This window comes from Rhinichthys klamathensis, unplaced genomic scaffold, assembly GCF_029890125.1.
Source record: "Rhinichthys klamathensis goyatoka isolate OS25496 unplaced genomic scaffold, OSU_Roscu_1.1 h1tg000191l_1, whole genome shotgun sequence".
Taxonomy (NCBI): Eukaryota; Metazoa; Chordata; class Actinopteri; order Cypriniformes; family Leuciscidae; genus Rhinichthys; species Rhinichthys klamathensis.
In genome coordinates, this window is record NW_026606717.1 from 1,006,558 (window position 1) to 1,025,232 (window position 18,675).

An 18,675-nucleotide genomic window follows, 5' to 3' on the forward strand; every position below is an offset into this window, starting at 1 on the left:
TCAAAATCTATTCAAATTAAAATCTCAATATCATCATTTTTGTAAAAGCTATTTGGATAACAAATGAACATTACAACCACACTAACATGCATTCAGATTTCAGACAAGGGTCAACGGTGGTAGATTTCAACTGAAAAGTTGAACTGAGGACAAGATTGTCAGGTCAGGGATGATCAATTCAACACATTATTACGTTGTCACGTTTCATGTTTTGTTACGCACTCGAATACAATTTTGGTTTGCCAAAACATAAAAAATAATTTCTTGGTGTGTAATACTTTTTTCTATTATGGTTTCATGAATTGTTCTGTGCTTCATAATGGTGTCTTTAAAAAAAAAAAGTCAAAACCTATTAAATGGTTTTACAGACAAGGCTCAAGCTTAGTCCCAGACTAAAATGCATGTGTGAGCTGTCTTAACTGAAAGCAACTTGCACTGCTTATCTTAAAATTGTTTTTGTTTTGTTTTTGTCTCAAGATGCACCCCAGAAATGTTTTTGTTTTTTTCTAATGCATATTTATAAAAACTAATTAAATGTCCTAACTGAACTAAGGCCTAATCCTGGCTTAATCTAAGCCCTGTCTGTGAAACCGGGCCTTTATACAGTATAAAGATTACGTCTGGGTATCGATTCTATTCAGTTAATTCAATGATTCAATTTTCACTGGCCCCACCACAAAACTAATAATTAAATGAATTAAATAATTCGCAACGCAGCGCCTGAAAATAGGCTACCTTCCGTCAACACAACAGAACTATTTTCAGGCGCTGCGTCATATCATTACGCCTGCTGCTCTCATGGTACGGCATTGAAGTTTCTTGATTATTACGCAGGAATGAGAGTATAGTTCCTAGCCATATCAGCCTAGAAAATCGCAACTTTACATTTTCCGTCGGTCTTAGTGCACGCTGTAACTACAGAAGAGTCAAGTTTTAAATAGGAAAATTATCGAAACTCTTTTTTTTAGAAATGCTAATGGTCTTGTCCACTTCAATGATGTATGCTAAGCTATGCTAAAAGTGGTACCGCCAGAACCGGAGATCGGCTGAATGGATTCAAAAACGGTAAAACTCAACAGTTTAACTCTGGGGGAGTTGTAAAATGAGCCTATTTCCAAAAAAAGTGGAGTATCTCTTTAACGTAAACAACTCAGCCAGTGATAGTTTGTTATTTGTCCTCTAGAGGCCGCTCTCGCTCTGTATAATGCCAGCAGTCTCTTCTCAGCGCTCTCGTGCTGTGTAATGACCGCGCACACTTCTCAGCCGCTTCAGCAACGGACGCAACCCGGAAAAACTATCGGTGTGGATTTTTGCCGATAACGATAGTTCCACCAATCAACTATCGGTACCGATATATTGGCAAAACCGATGAATCGGTCGACCTCTAGTTTGTACAATATATCGATTTTTTTTTTTTTAAACGATATGGAATGAGGCAATACCGTTTATATCGATACAGTAGTTTGATATGAGCACATCTAAAAAAAATAGCGGAGGTCGCAGTGTGAGCTGCTGCAGTGAAAGTAGCTACATAGTACAATTTGTCCTAAACATGACACAAGCTTATATTAAGGGCTTCAAAATAACTGGTAAGATATAGTTAACAAGTTTAAAGCAGCTTGTCCTGCCAGTGTCATGAATTATGTGGCTGTTGTTCTTTTTTTTGGCCATGTGAGGTCCTCAGTGTTCTTTTGTTGTTGTTTTTTGCCTGCCACATGTTCTCATTATTGATTTATTAGGTTCACCTGAACCTTGTTAAGCTGCCTATTTAAACCCCTTGTTTTCTTGAGTTATTTGCTCAGTCTTGAGTTGACACTGGTGCAGTCTTGTTTGACTATATCTGTCTGTGAGTTTATTCAGAGTATTTTTGTTTGTTACCAACCTGTACATGCCTGTTTTTTGGATTATGAGTTTGCCTCCTGCTTTTGGATTTTTCACTGATTCTGACTGAGATAGTGGACTCTGAACTTTGCCTGGATTTTTACTTTTTGTTTTGCCATTTCTTGTTGGATACTTTTGCCCTGCTTGTCAAGTAAAGCCCTTGAACTAAGTTCTTGTCTCTGCCTCTGCATTCTGAGTCGAATACACCACATTGTGGCACCAAGGTAGTGCTTTGCCCTGCTACGCAGGAGACCCGGGTTCGATTCCCAATCGGACGTAACAGTCAGATGCTCTGTCAGATGCTCTGACAGATACTGTTGCTGACTGACAGATAAATACTTGCGCTGTTTAATGCGTTTGAGATGTGGTGCTTTCATCAGTGCTTAACTTACATTTCACATGTATATTCTCCATCTGTAAAAGTAAGAAGTCAAACAAATATGTCCATTTCACTGTCAGGAGAGGACGAGCTTCTGCAAGTGAATCTCCGCTAAAATTCAAGCTTCCGTGAACGAGTGCCCGCGCGCATGTGCGCCAAACAGACGGAGCACAATAGAATAGTAGTGCAATAATTCTGACTAAAATAAACATATTGCTAAAATATTTGTTGTTGGAGACAATAAATGTGCCATATGTGGAATTTTTTTATGAAAGTGGCCATTATAATGGGGTAATCAAATGCAGGCTAATATAATTAGTTTGTGCTTTTGTTTTTGTTTTTATTTTAATTTTTAGTTTAGCCTTTAGTCAATTTAAAAACAAAAGCTTTTTGCACATAATATATTGCATAGCCTACATTACATTTACTATATTTGTTTCCATAACCTGCAATATCAACATTGTTTGTAGGATATCATTGGGCAGAATGTGAAATAACATTTTTTTAAATAAATACAGATTTTCTTTATCCAAATAGAAAAACGTAGAAAGTACCGAGATATATATCATATATCGCCATTTAACCAAAAAATACAGAGATATGATTTTTTGGCCATATTGCCCAGCCCTATTTAGTTTATTATTTTTATATTCATCCCATTCCTTCAGCCACTTGTTAGTGATTGTCACCACTTGTGTTACCGTAAGTATAAAAGGGCATCTGTGAAATACGTAATCCACTTCTTGTCTGAAAGAGGTGTGTCCAGGAATACCGGAAGCATGGCAAAGGGACACAGCGTCTCGTTCCTCTTCTCATGGAACCATGGTAGCATGTGTAACCTGAGACATTCCCTTTCGAAAGGGAATTCGTGCTGCGTCCCCTAGATGGTGCTATGGGGAACAGAATACCCATGCCACCATGCTGAATTGATGAGTGCCCTATTGGCTGAGCTAACTCAAACGACGAAAGAAGTCCTCATCGCGAAGGTGCACACCAGCAACACAATCATAGACCGGAGCTTCTCAAGAACGGAGGCCTCAACAGGATGACTCTAAAGAGAGGAAGCCTAACTACGATCATATTTAGGCCAGCGTCCAAGGAGGCTCCCAGAGAGCATAACATTTCGGACTTTGGTTCAGGCAGCCCTGAAGAGTGAACACTAACACTTTAATACAACAACTCTCATAATGAGAGGACTAGCAAAACTCCACACTGAGGTAAGTAGCCAAGGAGGCTCGCAGAGAGCCTAACAACCTAGCATACTACCCTACCTTAAAATAAATATCTCGCAGCAGCCAGGGAGGCTCACAAAGAGTCCTCAGCATGAAGACTCTCTAAATCGAGAGGAGACCTAACGACGCCTCACGCTCAGGATATCTTACAAGGAGTCTCACAGAGAGCATACAACCTGTAATTGCTATTCTAGCGGACCTCTGGGGAGCGGAGGCCTCAATAAAGATAACTCTCTCTAGCGAGAGGCAGCTTAACAACGCTTGCAGTGGCCAAGGAGGCTCATATAGAGCCTAACAACTTAGCAAACTGCCTGGCCGGGCTCTAGGAGCGGAGGCCTCAGCACGGCAACTCTCTAAATCGAGAGGAGACCTAACTACGCCCCACACTCAGCACATCTTGCAAGGAGGCTCACAGAGAGCCTACAATTTGCAAATGCTGCCATAGTGGAGCTCAAGGGAGCGGAGACCTCAGAAGATAACTCTCCCTAGCGAGAGGAGGCCTAACAATGCTCGCAGTATCCAAGGAGACTCACAGAGAGCCTAACCACTTAGCCCATGGCTGAGCTCATATGACGAATACACTACGTCATACGCCTGTCAAAGAAGCCACATAACAGGGCTAGCAGCCTGACATAATAATAAGCAGAGCCCAGAGGAGCAGAGGCCTCTAATAGAAAGACTCTCTATAGCGAGAGAAGGCCTAGCTACATCCAATGTCTGCCAGGGAGGCCTAAAGAAGGCCTAGCAACTTGAAACTAATATATTTGTTGAATGGAGCTCAGGGGAGCGACCAAACAATGGTTAAAACTCCGAACCCAGATGCACCAAAGGATGAAAGGAGCCTACGACTCCGTGTTACTGCCGAGTTCTGGCTCCGAGAACAGAGGCCTAACGAGAGACGAGAGAAGGCCTAACTACATTCTATACTCAGGGCAGCTCCAAGGAGGCTAAGAGAGAGCCTACAACTCGGAATTGCATAAAGGGGGGGAACTACGGGGGAAAGGCCTAAAATGTACAATTCTCTTAGAAAAGAGAAGGCCTTGCAACGCTTATCAAAAAAGCAGCTGAGGAGCCTCAACAACCTGCCTAACAACTCAGCATTGATACCCCGTCAAACCCCTATCAAGGAGGCATGTAGTGTGCCTAACAACTCGATGCTGCCCCAGGCGGAGCTCTGAGGAGCAGTATCTATAAAAGCAGAAGCCAAGGAGGCTCAAAGGGAGCCTAACAACTTCACAACACTGCCTACTAAAAAGGAAGATTATCATAACGCGAAAAAGAAGCCAAACAACGCTCCAGACCTAAGCAACAGCTAAAAACAACTTCCAGAGGAGGCTCGATGGAGCCTAATAAACTCAAACCATATGCATGTGAAGCTCAAAGAGCGGAGGCTAAAATAAATCTCTATAGCGAGAGGAGACCCATAGTCCTAAGGGCTGTGGCCAAGGAGGCTCAAAAGCCTGACAACTCAGCACCACTGTGTGGTGGAGCTCTGCGGATGGAGGCCTGAACATGACAACTCTTTAAAGTGAGAGGAGGCCTAGCAACGTCCTACACCCAGAGCAGCTTACCAAGGAGGCTTATGAAGTCAACTACTTGATGCTATCGGAGCGGAGCTCTAGGAAGCGGATGCCCAAAAAATTCTCCTATAAATTAAACTCAGGGAGGCTCACGGAGAGCCTAACTACCTGACAGCACTATTAGAGCATGAGCTCTGAGGAAGCAAAAACCTGAGCAAAAATTCTACTCAGAGCGAGAGGGCATAACACGCTTCATAGAAAGCATTAACTAAGAAGGCTCAATGAGAGCCTAGAGCTTCAATGTTTCAAATGAATATGAATTTGAGTAGGCCCAATATTAAAGATGTGTACTATTATCGAGGGGCGGCAGTGGCTCAGTGGTTCATGTAGGTTGTCTACAAACCGGAAGGTTGGTGGTTCAATCCCCGGTTCCACCTGATCAAGTGTCGAGGTGTCCATGAGCAAGACACCTAACCCCAGCTGCTCCCGACGACACCGCCGTCGGTGTATGAATGGGTGTATGAATGGGTGAATGTGAGGCAAAAATGTAAAGCGCTTTGGTGGCCATTGGGTCTGTGAAAGCGCTATATAAATGCAGTCCATTTCCATTTACTATTTACCATTACTGTAATATTAAAAAGGTTTAATTTTTTTCAAAAACATTGATGCGTTATTAATAACGATCACTTTTTTGTTCTCGTATCATGTACATCAAAACAATATGGTTTGATTAAAATAATATCCTTATTGTCCGTGCGATTCCATTTTATTTATCCATGGCACATGCATTATGTTTCTTTATATGCAGCCCAATATTATCCATTGACTTGTTTGCATTATTTAGGTATTTAATTGATTTTTTTTTTTGTTAGGCAATAGATTTTTTTGTAACACTTTACAACAAGGTCTCATTTGTTAATGCATTAACTAACAGAGAGCAATAGCCTTTGTTAATGTTTGTTAATAAAATAGTTGTGTTCATGTTAGTTTGCAGACGTTATTTAGCCTCTGGGACCCTGGAACGCTCAGAGTGATTACTCTGGATCACTTCCCTGAGATCTTTTCTTCTCCCTCTGGCACTCGCCTTCTTGTCTCATCTCGTCCTCAGACTGGGACGGGCCAGCCCCTTTTGTGGCGTGAGGCGTAGACCTGGACTGGAGCAGTATAAGGGTCTTAAAAGCCGCGGAGTGCGCCTTCTCTTCCTGACCACAGTCTCAACGGATGTGCCAAAAAGCTTGAAAGGTGAAACCAGCGCATCGAGGATAAAGTTTATCTCCTTCTCCATGATGTTGGCCAGGTTTACCCAGAAATGTCTCTCCATAGCCACAATTGCTGCCATGGATCGACCGATCACGGCAGCAGTCTGTTTGGTGGCACGAAGAGCCAAATCTGTGGTACGGCGCAGCTCCTCCACCGCCTCAGGGGGGAGCCCCTGGCCCTGGTCCAGGTCCTTCAGCAGGTCAGCCTGAAAAGCTTGCAGCACAGCCATTGTGTGCAAAGCCACCCCAGCCTGACCCGCTGCCGCACATGCTCTGCATTGAGACATGATGTAACACGCAGCGGCTTAGTTGGCAGAGACTGCGTCTTTAAAGCAGATGCCTCACCTACCGAGAGATAGCTGGCTAGCGTCTATTCAATCAGAGGCATCAGCGCAAAACCATATTCCTGCATCCCCTCCACATTAGCATAGTTTGCCTGTAAACGATGGATGTGAGCAAAATATGCCTTTCCTCAAGTTCTCCGCACCTCAGTATGAAGATCTGGAAGAAAGGGAAGACTTGTATGAGCTGGACGGTTATGTCCCAACAGGAAGCGCTCATCAAGGTGGCTGCGAGGGAGCACACGCTTCTCGTGCTTCCACAGCAGATCTAATCTTTCTGTGGTGCGAGAGACAACGTCCAACAGCTTATCATATGTGGGGCAGGCGGACTGTGCTCCAGCCGCCGACGAATGAGAGATATTCATACCTTTCTCGAATTCATCGGTGAACTCCACCTGTGAGCCCCACGATTTCAGTCTCCTACTTGCCTCCGCTGTAGCAGGTCCTGAACCACAAGGTACAGATGGCTGTCCCGATTCCCTCGAGAAAAGGGACAAACGAGAGTGAAGCTTCCTCATGGAAAAGTGCTCGCAATGCACGCAAATAGCCCCCTCAAGAACGGAGCGTGCATGCTCCTCATCCAGGCACATAACGCACATATCATGTGTGTCATCAGGTGTCAGGAAACACTGACACGGATGAACACACTTCCTAAAATTCATAGTGCTAGTGATGGCCATAGTTTGGCTATTTAGACACAAGCTCAAACAGACGGTCTCATGAAGACAAGAAAGAGGATGACATTTCACAGGTGCTCTTTTATACTCACAGTTGCACCAGTGGTGACGTCATAGGCTGCCAATGTCAAGTTCATTGTCGTTTTTAGACTCATGCTTCAGACACCGGTCACGCCTAAGGCATTCCCCATAGCACCCTCTAGGGGATGCAGCGCAAGTTCACTTTCAAAAGGGAACACAATCTCTCCACCAACGTACAAGTTCCATGATTTCATGACAGTTAATCTGATGATCATGAACTGACGTAATTACCATTATTATATAAAAAACTGATGTGTAATTTAAACCCTTTAGGTGCTGTTTTAGTGCTTTAGGTCTTGAAGTGACAGCAGCCTAATAAAACTATTTTACTTTAATACTAGACTAGATCCACCTGAAAAACCTAAAGCACAATGTAATTGGTGTCTTATTTGTTCAATTGTGTTTATTTGTCATATTGCTTGTATTTTTCTTTGTAATTAGCTTCTTTATTATTTTAATCACTGATAGTTTACTGGTTTACTTCAATAATTTCTTAAGAACTTTTTACATACAGTATATTAGGCTAGGTTTGCTGTGGTGTGGAAATAGTTCCCTTTCGTAGTCACTCCGAGTTACGTCGGATGACGGAGAATGGGGGTTTCGCCAGAAAGCCTATCATCTTCGAGTATTAAAAAACGAGCCTATGGCAATGAAATGCCATGGGTCTGCGGAATTTGCATAATGTATCTCCGCCCCACCGCGTGGGTATTTAAGGAGAGACACCTGCAACAGCAGATCATGTTTTCGCTTCGGAGCCAAGAGCATCTCTTCACTCCACAAGCCAAATCCTGAGTTTTCTCAGTGACTACATATCTTCGAGACGAGCGAACTCTCCGGTGTTGGTGTGACGGCGGTATCCATATTATATATATGGGGGGTATATTTTGGGGGTGGCGAACCCAAATCCATTCTACCCGGACGTGCATGAAGAGATCATGAGATCGTGGAAGTCTCCTTGACTTTTCGCGACTGCTCAGTGGCCTCTTCCGCCTTCTCTGCCCTTGCAGAGGCCGCGGCCTAGGGTGCACTGGGGTTCCCCCTGTGGAGTGTTCTGTGGCAACACTTATGTGTCCCCACAGCGCCTCCACCTGGTGTGGCGACTCTTAAGCACCCCTCCAATGCCTGTAGGTTCTTGTCTACTCCGGTGGCGGGGACCTATAGAGCTGCGGGGCAGGCTGCCACCTCACTGCGTGTTATTGCCATCCTCCTGGGTGTTCAATGACATGCACGAGGGTAGGGCTGATTCAGGGCTCATCCTTGAGCTGCCTGCCATCACCGACCTTGCTCTCCGAGCGACGTAGGTGACCGCACGCTCCCTGAGTCAGGTGATGTCCACATAGGTGGTCAGACACCTCTGGCTAACCTGGTTGATGTGCGCGAGGCTCTGCAGAGGCACTGGCGCACAGCTGGCCGCAGGGCCTACGCAAATATGCGTTTCCCCCAGTGAGCCTTCTCGCACGGACTCTGTGCAAGATCAAGGAGGACGAGGAGCAGGTCATATTGGTCGCCCCATACTGGCCCACCAAGACCTGGTTCTCCGAACTGATTCTCCTCGCGACAGCACCTCCTTGGCCAATTCCTCTGAGGAAGGACCTCCTTTCTCAGAGACGGGGCACCCTATGGCACCCTCGTCCCGATCTTTGGAGACTCCACGTGTGGCTCCTGGACGGGACGAGGCAGGTTTGAGTACCCTGCCACCTGCGGTGGCGGCTACCATTGCTTCCGCTAGAGCGTTGTCCACGAGACACGTCTACGCGTTGAAGTGGAACCTCTTCGTCAACTGGTGCTCTTCTCGGCGAGAAGACCCCAGGAGATGCTCGATTGGTGTCATGCTTTCCTTTCTGCAAGACGGGCTGGAGTGAAGGCTGTCTCCCTCCACCCTGAAGGTGTATGTGGCCGCTATCGCCGCTTATCACGATGCAGTTGAAGGTAAGTCTCTGGGAAAGCACAACCTGATCATCAGGTTCCTGAGAGGAGCGAGGAGACTGAATCCTCCTCGCCCTCCTCTCGTACCCTCTTGGGACCTCTCAGTGGTCTTATATGCCCTGCAGAGGGCTCCCTTTGAGCCTCTGCAATCAGTGGAGATTAAGTTCCTGTCAATGAAGACAGCGCTCCTGGTTGCACTGGCCTCCATCAAGAGGTTGGGGGATCTGCACGCACTCTCCGTTGACGAAGCGTGCCTGGAATTCGGGCCGGCCTGCTCTCACGTGATCCTGAGACCCCGGCCTGGACATGTGCCCAAGGTTCCCACCACTCCCTTCCGGGACCAGGTGGTGAACCTGCAAGCGCTGCCCCTGGAGGAGGCAGACCCAGCCTTGGCACTGCTCTGTCCAGTACGCGCCCTCCGTGCTTACGTAGACAGGACGCAGTGTTTCAGGACCTCAGACCAGCTCTTTGTCTGTTATGGTGGGAAGCTGAAGGGAAAGGCTCTCTCCAAGCAAAGGTTATCCCACTGGATAGTGGACGCCATTGCTTTGGCATACCAGCATAACAGACATCTGCAGAGCTGCAGGCTGGGCGACACCCAACACATTCGCCAGATTTTACAATCTCCGAGTGGAGCCAGTCTCCGCCCATGTACTGTCTTTTTCAAGCTAACATGGGAGCTGTTAGGTGTCTCGCTTGCTCGCCATTCCAATCCACGGACTGGATACGTGCGATATTTCCTCAGGTAGCCTTCCTCTCTGAAGCCCTGAGTTCCTCCAGCACTGTTGACGCTGGCGCCAGTGTCTATTGCCTGTGCGTCGGCTAGGTGCCTCCGTGTGCATGGTTCCTCCTCTGAGTAACCCCCACATCTGTATTTCCACTGTAAGCCTCTTTGAGCATGTGTCTTTCCCTCGGCAAGCCACCTTTCCACTCCTGGAGTTGAAAGTTGCCACCCCACGGGCTGGTCACTCCAGTGTTCCTCCATATGAAGCCCCCTCGGCCATATGTGTATTCTTAAGTCCTCCCTATGGGTAGGCATGCTGTGGCATTTCTCCCCTGAGATATGCTTCCCAGTGTACCTTGGTATTCCTGTGTTAAGTAGGACTCCTTCGTCCGTGCCTATATCACGACAGGGAGGTCAGACTTCGCAGGGCACTGGAAGACAGCTGTGAAGGTGGCGTGATTACACGGGGACCCCCATTCTCCGTCATCCGACGTAACTCGGAGTGACTACGAAAGGGAACGTCTCGGTTACGGATGTAACCCTCATTCCCTGAGTAGGGAACGGAGACGTTACGTCTCCCTGCCACTTCCGCTGTACCGCTGGGCAGACGCCTGAGTTCAGTCTCGGCTCCTCAGCGAAGACATGATCTGCTGTTGCAGGTGTCTCTCCTTAAATACCCATGCGGTGGGGCGGAGATACATTATGCAAATTCCGCAGACCCATGGCATTTCATTGCCATAGGCTCGTTTTTTAATACTCGAAGATGATAGGCTTTCTGGCGAAACCCCCATTCTCCGTCATCCGACGTAACGTCTCCGTTCCCTACTCAGGGAACGAGGGTTACATCCGTAACCGAGACGTTTGTGTGTGTAGAGTGGGGGGGGGCGGCGGGTCATCAATATTTTTTTAAGTCGACATTTATGTGATTAAAATCTAGTCAACCTCAACTAGTCGCTAATGATGTCATTAATGAACAAATAAGTCTGAACCTCGAGCTGAGACTCGAACGCGGGTTGCCTTGTGCACAGCTATGACATATGACACAGCGTTGCCCACAAGGCTATTGCTCCTACGCAACAGCTTATTTTTAGGAGTTATTTTGTCTTTGGGTCGTTATGTTTCTCACAGATTTCTGTTCGTTCAAAATCAGATACAGATAAAGTAGCAAAGATTACATTTATATGAATGCATTAGTGAGAGAGCGATTGTGTGTGAATCAATTCTACATGGCACCCTCTCTCTACTAATAGAGAAGCTATATGGCAAGCCGTTCTGACATTTAATCCTTAAAACCTACTAGTATCTATTTTCATGCTACTAGTACTTATTTTTTAGATACTAGTATCTATTCCATTAAGTACTAGTGCTTATTCTTTAGGTACTAGTGCCTATTCTTTAGATACTAGTACCTTTTTAAAAGATACCAGTAGTTATTCATTAGATGCTAGTTCTTTTTTTTTTTTTGAGACCGGTACTCATTCATTAGATACTAGTACGTATTAAATAGACACTAGTACTTAATTAGATTCTAGTGCCTATAAAATTGGTACTAGTACTTATTAGATACTAGTACTTATTCATTAATTACTAGTCCTTATTATTAGATACTAGTACTTATTTCTATAGTGACTAGTAACTATTCTTTAGTTTTATATTGATCTAGTATATTGTATATTGATATATATCAATATATCTAGTATATTGGAATATCGAAAATGTGTTTAAAAATCATATCACCGTTATTGAAGAAAAAAAATATCGCGATATATATTGATATTGAATTACTGTCCAGCCCTAAGTAATTAAAAAAGATAGTCAATATTGGAATAATTACTAGTCATAAATTAATAGATGATATCAAAACAGAATAGCTACTAGTATCTATTAATTGGCAGATATCTTCAACCTCAAAGGAACTAGTAAGAAAATATTAAGAGATATCTTCATTTAACAGATCATTACATAAACATGAGTATACTCTCAGCTATCCAATCAGAGTTCATATGGTAATGCAGGCTAAACTAAGGCTTTAGAAGATAGATTTTTCTTAAGTAACTGGCTTTGTTGGTTTATATAGCTAATTGGTTAGCATGAACGCAAGGAAAGATATACGTTTAATGTGACATTTATTGTTTTTAATGTACAGTAGGCTATAATAAATACTTAACTTCCAAAAATAAAATTCAAACACCAGTTAAGTAAATCCAATACCCAGAGATTGGGATTTTTGGAGAGCATTCATAATTCCTTACAATCAAAAATTCAGAATATTAATCTGTGTCTGAGAATGAGAGTCATGTCAAAATAAGAGTATATATGCACTTTATTACATAGGCCTATTCATTATATTGTTTTTTACTCTAATACCATTAAAAAGGTAGGCTATTATTATATCGTTATTATAAAAACTGCCTTGTCCAATTCAGTCTGTTTCCTGTGTCATCTCTCTTTGATATGTTGTTGGTTCATTAATATTCAACATATTATTTGCATACTGATAATTTAAACAGTACTAGTATCTATTAAGGTAAGGATATCTTTGATCTAAAATGTTACTAGTAACTAAAAAAATAAGCAATAGTTCTATTTTTTTCTTAAGTTAGGAATAATTAAATACCACACACTATTGGAATAAGTTCTAGTATCTAATAAATAAGAACTAGTACCTAATGAATAAGTACTGGTATCTTTAAAAAGGTACTAGTACCTAAAGAATAAGCACCAGTATCTAACGAATATGCACTAGTACCTAAAAAATAAGCACTAGTAGCTAATGAATAAGTACTAGTACTTAAAGTGCCCCTATTATAGATTTTTGAAAATGACCTTTCATGTAGTGTGTAACATAGCTCTAAGTGAATGAAAACATCCTGCAAAGTTTTAAATCTGAAAGTGCACCGTATATAGTTATTGTCTTTCAAAAGTAAAGAGTCGACTCCGAGTCAATGAAATGAATCGTTTTTCAAACGAGTCATAAGCCGTTTCGTCATGACGTTAAGACGAAACATTAGCATATTGCCCGCACAGACACGAGGGAAAACTTGAACCTCAAACCGGCAGCTGATTCCTGTGGATGCTGGATAGAATCATGTCGAGAAGACGCTGTGCTCTAAAATGTGAAGGTAAAGCCAGTTTTTTTTCACTGCCCAAGGACAAGCATGTGAATCAGTGGTTAAAATTAATCTTTACCACGATACCACAGCAGTATGATCCTAAACTTTTGCTGTGTTCCCTTTATTTTACTTTAGACTGCTTCACAAATCTCGGAGTTCAATGCAGGATTCGCACACTACTTGCTCTTGAAAGATGGTGTTCAAAATACTTAGTTTTGAGTTTTATATTGTGTAGGTCTCCTGCTAATTGGCTAACTCACATTATTACTGTCTTACTTCTGCTAATCAGTTGTGGGCCACTATTACCTAAAACTGTGTCTATTAATGCAGATTGTCTGTCGTTCTCACTACTTTGAGGAAAGATTTAAGCATGGAGCAAGATTTGTTTTACCAATGTTCATGTTACATCAGTCATTCATGCTAGAGCTCGGCTAATGTATGCACTGTTATTGATGCAGTTTCCACATATTCACCCAAATAAATTACTTGGTAAATAAACAAGTACAAGTCAAATAATCGGTTTGTTGGTGGACATGCACTTGTTAATGCTGATGGTGAGGAATTACAGTTGCAACATCTCATAATGTACCTCAAACTGAGTAGTGCATCACTGAGAAACGTTGTCCTTGTGATGGAGGTTCGGGTTAAATAATTAGTTATTCCAGTGTTTCATCATCAGACTCGCGCTCGCATTGATATGGTAAAATTGAAGTCATTGTTCGTTACTGTGTTTAGTTTACGGTGTAGGAAACCCCAGGACAAGCAGAGCTGACGTTGTAATGGCGTTTTTGTTTTCGATGTGCGCTGTACACGGTAGACCAATCACAACACACTGAGCTGTCTGGGCAATCAGAGCAGAGTAGCTCGCGGAAAGGAGGGATAAGGAGAGATTGATTCATCTGACGAGTCATTTGAGAATCATTGAAAATGTGGTGATGTGCAAATGTATATTATGAGAAAATTAAACAGTTTGACCTTTGATGCATGTAAACCTCTTGTAGGAGACTCCAAACAACATTAGGAAACTTTAAAATTGCATAATAGGGGCACTTTGATGGAATATATATTACTATCTAAAAAATAAGTACTAGTAGCATGAAAATAGATACTAGGAGGTTTTAAGGATTAAGGGTGTTTTCACATATAGTTCGTTTTAAAAGAACCAAACCCAGTTCACTTAAAGTGAACCAAAAAGCGAACCAGCCGAAAGTGACCTCAGTCCTTTTGGTGTTCACAATATAGTGGACTCAAAAGAGAACCCGGTTTCTTTTTTGATCCTCTTCTGTATTGAAGTGATCTCAGACCCTTTCTTGTTCACACCACAACCTCAAAATAACTCAGATCCCAGTTTTCTGTGCATTTTGCATGTGCACACTTCCACCTGTCGTAGAAGGAACAGGAATCCTTAATTTCAGCGGACTCCTCTCTTCAACGCATTTTGTCACGGGTGCTCATGTACTTCTGTTGTTGTAGTTTTTTTGTTGTTTTTTTTCTTTTACGTGGCATTGTAACCAGTCCCTCCAGAAAAACGCGATTATGCGATCGCTGAATTCAATGCAAAATCAGCCAAAGTCCGCATATTTATGCGGGGGTCGCATTTTTTCAAATACTCCGCAATTTCGCCGCATAAATTGCTGATTTCCGCGCAAAATATGCGGGGCTTGCATGATTTCATAATCCCCGCATTTTCGTCGCAAAAGTCACATATATCTTAGCAGAAAGTTGGAAAATGTTGCGTTTGCTTCACACAAGAGCAGCCACTTCCCCCTGTTGCCATGGGAACGTTATGAAGTGACGTAATTACGCGACGTGAACATCATTGAAAAGCTGTAAAACAGGAGCACACTTTATTTTTAAATATTTCATTTATTAATTTTTACTGAAGTTGTAGCATATTCCTCTAGTAAAGCTACAGAACTTGTTTGACTCATCAATGTTTTGTAAGTTTGATGTGTTTATTAAGGTCTTGTAACGCGTTGTGTCGGGAAGAAAAATAGGGATAGCTCACAGCTGAAGTTATTGCAGAGGCCAGACAGACTCACGGTCACGGAGGCGATTGGCATCTCACAACTCGCACTTTATTCCCAAATCGAACTCGTAACTGTCTGTCACATGTTCTACCGTCCACGTCGTTCCTTAATAAACAAAATAAGATAAAAGTAGCATCAAACAGAAATTACCCGGGTGTTCGAGGCGCATGGCACATACAATATAATACTGCAGACAGTTAGACAGGGAGCACGCAACTCTTGAAGGGGCCACACCTTATTTCCAATCGTTACAGTCTGAAATAAAACAAGATGAGAAATTAAATATTTCCAGAACTTTCTGTGATGTAGTATGGTTGCTTATCATAGGAAGTAATAAGAAAGGACTTTTTACATTAAGGTAGTAGCCTAGTGAGAACAGGGTGTTGGGGGGATCACTTTTTTCCCCTCTTTTTCATCAAACCGCAGTTTTTGCAAGTTCCCGCAATTTCATCGCAAAAAATTGCATAAATATCCCGCATATTCCATCGCATTTTTAAAGAAAACGGGCCGCGTAATCAAGGATTTTTGCCCGCAACAATCACAAAAAAAAACGCGTTTTTCTGGAAGGACTGTGTAACGCTGTTCTTCTGTTATACCCTCTTTTAGGAGTGGCCGATATGGCAAAACGTATCATATCACGACTTTTTCAGGAAAATCACGATTCATGATTTTATCACAATTCTTTTCATGTTGTTTTTACTATTTTGCAAGTGACTGAACACTTATGTCCCTATTTAAAAACTAAGCCTTGCAAGGTAACAAAATATAACAGAAAAATTAAAGACAGACCATGTAGGGTATAGTGGGTGAAGATAAAAATCTTTATTTCATTATTTTATCTTTGTTATTTAAAAAGTAAGAACAAAGCTGCACATTACAAATACAGAACATACTATACAAGTGAAATCTACTGTGGCTGAAAAAATAAAGCACTGTTTGTGTATATAACAGCACCATTCAAATACGAAATTGAATAAACCCATGTAAAAAATAAAATGCTACAGACTTCACTGTAAAAATTATACACTGATTCTTATTTAATCTACTGAAGTTTTTCAGTGAAGATCAGTGAGTGATTTTCTCTTTTGTTGTTTTAATTAAGGACTAGCACCAGCATGTGTATTATTTGGTTGCTGCCACGCATCCGTTTATATTCCAACTGTCTACTTTCACTTTTGACAGAACCGACTGTGTTTATGTATTTTTTTGTGTATTTGAGTTTAAGCCCAACAAGACACGAAAGATAACTTAGCTCAGTACTCACGCGCTGCAAGCTTCTAGAGTGCGAGCGCTACGCGTGTACGCGCTCAGAACAGCACGCAAATTAAATGTTATGCAATATTATGTCATGCATTTGTTTACGCATGCAAATTATACACGTTAATGACTGAATAACTGCAGTGCCACGTGAGCGTAACTCTACCGCTGCGTTAACATGTGAAGTGAATGTATTTCGTGTTGTACAGTATGTTGGGACGGAGGCGCCAGAACTGCATAGAATTGGCTACACTGTAGCACGATATTTCTTCAAAAGCAGTACGTTGAAACGAAATGCAAAGTGGACCGGGACCTCATCGCTTTCACATATCACAAAGAAATCGAACCACAAACGAACACCCTCAGGGGGTGGTCTGAGTACGGTTCGCTTTTTGGTCCCTTTAGGGGGGGTCTGAGATCACTTGGTTTGTTCACATATACACGCTGAACCGCTCCGAGAGCGTTTAAAGGGTTCAAACAAATTAGGTGTGAAAACACCCTAAAATGTAAAAACAGCTTGCCATAGAAGCTGTGGGTTTTAGTTACTAAGAAGAAATATATAATACATCTGTGAAAGTGTATGCGTACAAATATCGCAAAGTTGAAACTTTTTTTATATTATTTTATAAAAGACGCTGATAATAAAAATAGCGATTTAAAATAAAAAAATAGAGAATAAATGTGTTTGTGGTACAGCCGTAGATCGGTTGCACATTGCAAACGCAGCATATGTGAAAGCACAATAGCGCGTGCTGCTCCTGCGCCGCATACGGTGTATGTGTGAAACAGGCGTTAGTAACGGTAAACGGACTCTGCACAAAGCTCTGCACAAGCTGTCAAATAGTGTCGCTATTAGACAATTAATTGTGATTATTGCTGCTCTGAGGTTTCTTATAGGCTACTGTTGACTGTTTTATCCTTTTTTGAAGAAGCAGCGGCATTAGGCTACTCTTGCCTCAGAGAAAACAACACGGAAATAGCGACAATTGCGCATATAAATTATACTTATGCGGCTTGAATTGCAACCTGTGGGCAGTTTTTCTAGATCCTTTTGTGAATGTCGTTTTACACTTGTATGCTGCACAGCGGGTCATCTTAAAAGTGCCGTCGGAGCTACACGGCCCTCTCTGTATAACGGCCGTTGGAGCCCTCTGCTGGTAGGGAATCGTAAGATGGCCGCTCGAACACTTCCGGTGGCAGTTTAGAACGTCATGAGCTATCCAGTCATTATATAGATCAGTGTGTGTAGCGCTCTCTGAGTATGCATTTGTTTATCATCTTAACTGTTGAAAATGGAGTGTAAAAATGGACTTTAAAATTCTTATCCTGTTGAGCCCTCTATAGGCCATGATCAGCGACTAGTCAATGTCAAGCTTAAAGCGCCATGGCAGAGCATTAAAGTCAACTAGTCGACTAGTCTGTGCAACCCCTAGCGCCATCATGTACTTTGTGTCCAAAGGGAGGTCCACTGTCTTTGACTTTGAAAACCCCTGCTCTATGGTGTTAAAAAAATCAAATAAAAAAGTTGTTATCATTTACTCACCCTCAAGTTGTTACAAACCTATATGAGTTTTCTGTTTTCACAAAAAAAAGATATTTGGAAGAGTGTCGGTAACCAGACAGTTGACGGTAGCCATTGACTTTTATATTATTATTTTTCCCAAGTATAGAAGTCAATGGCTACCGTCAACTGTCTGGTTACCGACATTCTTCAAAATATCTTCTATTGTGTTAAACAGAAGAAAGGGTGAATTATCCCTTAAAAGGCCTACAAAAAAAAGAAACTTCAGGACTGTTCATCTAATGTACCTATTGCTAGAGCTAGAATGGTTCTCTCAGGGGAGATAGAGTCAGTACTATACTGTATATGAAGGGTGCAGATTGCCAAGATCAATGCAAATATACATTAAATGGCCTTTAAGTAATGTGTTACAGGTGCCTCAGTTAAAGGCTTTGAGCTTTTGTTAACGTATGTAATTACAAACATGCTTTTAGTAAATGTCACATTTACCCTTCTCCATATGAGTGTCTGCCTCAGCTGGAGTCATGGGAAATGATGAATGTACTCACTTTAAGTCCAGCTGGCAACAACAGGCAAAATGCTGCCAAGACTAGCCATCGTAAAGAGAGCAGTCTTGTTGGTTAAACAAGTACATTTGCCACGTGAATCAGACATTATCATTAACGGTTTTTCGGATGTCTATGTCTTTATAAATATTATTGTTAGAAACTTTGAGTGACCATATTTAAGCACT

At 42.4% G+C, this 18,675-nt stretch overlaps 1 protein-coding gene across 8 annotated transcripts in view; it reads right to left on the reverse strand.

Annotated features, from left to right (window-relative positions):
* Window positions 1–18,675, reverse strand: part of nrxn2a (neurexin 2a) — a 452,348-nt gene that overhangs the window by 309,023 nt on the left and 124,650 nt on the right. The window lies entirely within an intron of this gene.